Source organism: Protopterus annectens, chromosome 2.part2 (genome assembly GCF_019279795.1).
Source record: "Protopterus annectens isolate FY-2018-M chromosome 2.part2, PAN1.0, whole genome shotgun sequence".
NCBI classification, from domain to species: Eukaryota; Metazoa; Chordata; order Ceratodontiformes; family Protopteridae; genus Protopterus; species Protopterus annectens.
The window spans coordinates 899,085,509-899,088,858 of record NC_056730.1 but is presented as its reverse complement, the minus strand read 5'-3'; the positions used below and the strand labels follow the sequence as shown (position 1 = coordinate 899,088,858).

General features: G+C 35.7%; 1 protein-coding gene across 2 annotated transcripts in view; it reads right to left on the bottom strand.

Moving 5' to 3' along the window:
- LRRC2 (leucine rich repeat containing 2) overlaps positions 1-1,645 on the bottom strand; it is a 1,468,862-nt gene extending 1,467,217 nt beyond the window's left edge. The window contains exon 1 of one of the 2 annotated variants that reach the window (XM_044064216.1): positions 1,424-1,645. The gene's annotated coding sequence lies outside the window, so the exon portion shown is untranslated. The remainder of the gene's footprint in view (positions 1-1,423) is intronic. The other variant, XM_044064215.1, reaches the window with a different exon arrangement.
- Between the last annotated feature and the right edge of the window lie 1,705 nt (positions 1,646-3,350).

Here is a 3,350-nt window from a genome sequence, read left to right as displayed (position 1 = left end):
CAGTTAATCAACAAAAAGGTAACAAATTCAGCACGCTGTTTTGACATGTAATATTTCTCAAGTTTACAGGTTGTGCATCAGAGCTGGCAACTCGGCACGTAAAAATCTACTGCCTATCATTAGCGGACCGGAGTTCCGCTGTGGCGACCCCTAACCAGGAAAAGCCGAAAGACACAACAACAACAACATTTTACAGATGTCTCTGCTAAAGCATTAAATAATACTGCATTTTTAAAACCTGTGCATTATGCCTGATGTTCTTTTTTCTTTTTAATAAACATTAATAACATGTGTTACTACAGCTTCAGCTAAGACAGGATATTAACTTTTCCTTATAATGTACTGTTTATGCTGTGCTGCCATTAACAACATCCCTACCAGATCTCTACAAATACTACTGCATACTTCTAAATACAAGTAAGTAAACTGATGTCACCAAGACCCAAAGCCAGTACAAACATTAATTTGCTAGAATCACTTCCCGAGATGTGTAGAAAATACTTCTATTACTTAAGCGCTTTCAGACAAGATAAGATAGCCAGACTTCTTCAAAACACCTTGTCTAATTTGCTGCGATCTTCCAAAATGTGTTTTTTATGATAATAATGGGGAGAATTAGCGACTATAGACATAATTGTGTATTACAGTTACAGACGTCGCGTAACTTATTTTTGGATATACTTGTAGAGAAGTAGGTCATGCACTGTACCAACTAATGAGGTGTCAGAAGTCTGTGTTGCTATGAAAAATGCTTGGTGGTGCAACAAAAAGAGCAAAGGTATACTCTACCAAAGCATTTAACTGATAAAAGTATTTTCTATACATCTTGGGAAGTGATTCTTCCAGATTCATGTTTGTACTGGCTTTGGGTCTTGGTGACATTAGTTTGGATACTTTAATTTGTGCTGGTCACCAGCTGCCTTGGAAGTGTTATAAATTTCTAAATTCCTCACAGGTTCAGTTACAGCAGTAAATGTTGAATAAAGTGCTCATGTTTGCTTTGCAAATTGCCATGCTCTTCACACAGACATGCAATCGTCTGTCACCCTATCCTTTGTTTAACTCAAAGAATTTCAACAAATAGATAAGCCACAACTGAGAAGGATGATGAGTCATCCTGGAAAATGAGATCACCACATATGAAAAAAAGCAATTGCTTCCAAAATACTTCTTCCATGTAGATGTCACTGTAATGATTTTATGTACCAGAATATTTATATTCTCAGTCAAAACATGAAACATTTCACTTCTTCACTTGCATGATACTCTCTTGCTTCCTATTAAATATCTCCAGGGTTATCAATCAAATCAGAACCCATTAATTCTCATTTATTGTCATTTCACACTTAAATATCATGCCCTTGAAATGAGAGTTTGCAGACACAGAATATTTGCTCTAGAAAATCAGTAGCAAACAACATACCAGTATTCTTTCTCCTTGTTATGGGATTGATTACTTATTCCAGTTTGTCCTTTTTCACATGAACCCTCACAGTAGATCTGAAAGTCAAAACTTAGCCTGCACAGTACAGTTAATACAAGTTCCCACAGCAGTTAAGTTTGACAAGCTGTAAACTCTCTGAGTTGTTTACAGCAGTGCAGCCTGTGATGACTCACGGTGACAGTTCTCTAAAATTAAACACAGCTGAGCTATATTTGTCAGATGATTATATGACCACTGACTTATTAAACTTGAGCTATGTAGGTGGTAAAGAGAACAGATCCAATGAGAGTACATTCCCATAGAAAAACTGGGTGACACATTTAATAGCTTTATTTTTGTGGAGGTGCAGGAAGATATGAGATGCATATATTATGACTACTGAGGTATTTTCAGTAGTCTGATTAAGCTGTGCATATAATCTCAGTGTAGGTGTCTGCAGCATCATAAACTATATTTAACACAGTCACACATAAATTACATAATTCTTCCTCCCTCTCTCATGCTAATCATACTCATTAACCACAGTTTATATTTCATTTGTACAGATCCAGTTACTATATAAAAGTGCAAGTGTATGTCTGCAGGTAAATATCTATCTTTATATACATATATATATATATATATATATATATATATATATATATATATATATATTTTTTTTTTTTTTTTTTTTGCTTTTCTTTTTCATTTAGTTTCAGTTTAGCATTTTAGTCACTGCCAACAGCAATTCAAATAGTTGTTAGGACATCACCAATATTTCAAAAATGCTTTTCAATTGGTTCTTTAGGCAACACAACCATTTAATTCATAAGAATCAAGGGTGGCCAGAGCATACATTATGTTGAATTAACACATGAAGAGGAGTGCACTGAACCATAAGGCTAGCAGCTAACGTCCATTGCCTTTATCGCCTAACCGTGCAGGTTTAGTGTCATTCTACACTTCTAAAACATGTTCAGTTAGAATTAGAATAGAATGATTGTCACAAACATAGTTAATTTGATGCAAGGTATGCTTTCAACAATGTTCACTGAACATATGATAAAAATCGAGAGTAAAGAAACATAAAATAAAGCAAATTGGTAGGGATTCTGAAAGGACAAAGCATGTTGCTAAGCCATAAAACTCCATTTTATATTCAGTTTTAATACTACAACAAAAGTCATGATTGATCTTTGTCGTATTTACTGTTCATAGGGGCAAGACCAGCATTAGCCTAGCTTTTGATGTTGTGTGTTGGGGTGATCAAGATGAGTTTCATAGTGACTAGAGATGGAGTGCCTTGGTGGAATAGATTGAACTGCAGGGAACCCTGAAAGAGGTTTGCTCTGCCTTGTAGTGGTAGTCATTTTGCTTTACATAGTGTGAGACTGTGATATTCATTATGAGATAAATTGTGATGAACTAGCATATGTTACTATATACAGTTTGTATGGTTGTTGTATATTTGCTAAAGGTGGTGGAGAACAATGGTAAGTCATATTACAGCTGTGCAAGCAGGATGCCTTTTACTTAGAGCTGCCCTGGCTTGTGCAGAGATGAATTCAGAGATTTTTCTAGAGCCAGAATAGTAGGTAATTAATTTTGGATCTGAGCTTTTGCATGTGTCCTTGAAAGTTGAGGGATCAAGCAAGCCAAATACCTGAGTATCTGAACGAAGTGGTTGCAATAGTCAGTAATATTGAGAACACCGAGGGCTTTTGTATGCCTTTTCTTTCTGCCAAAGAGCATTTTCTGTTTTTTGTTTGTTTGTATTTTTTTTGGGGGGGGGGGTGAGAAGAAGCTTTTGGATTGTAGTCATTTGTTTAGATCTAGAAGATTTGATTGTACATGGCTTTGGGTGACACCATGAGCTGGGTTTGACCCAAAAATGACCATGTTATCAACACCCAAAAGAACATGTAGA